Here is a 282-nt window from a genome sequence, read left to right as displayed (position 1 = left end):
ATATATATATATATATATATATATATATATATATATATATATATACATATATATATATATACATATATATTTTTTTTGTTTTTTTTATTTTTTTATTTTTGTTTTTTTTTATTTATTTTTATTTTTTTGTGTATAGAAGCGCAGCGAGGTGCAGCGTTCACTGAACCGGCAGCAAATGCTGCAGCAGCAGTTTGCTGCTATCACAGCAGAAGCAGCAGAACTAGATGCGCAACTCAAAGCACAGATAAAAAGGTATTTATAAATAAATAAATAAATAAATAA

Source organism: Eimeria mitis, genomic scaffold (genome assembly GCF_000499745.2).
Source record: "Eimeria mitis Houghton genomic scaffold, Emh_scaff7033, whole genome shotgun sequence".
NCBI classification, from domain to species: domain Eukaryota; phylum Apicomplexa; class Conoidasida; order Eucoccidiorida; family Eimeriidae; genus Eimeria; species Eimeria mitis.
Note: the sequence above shows the minus strand (reverse complement) of the source record.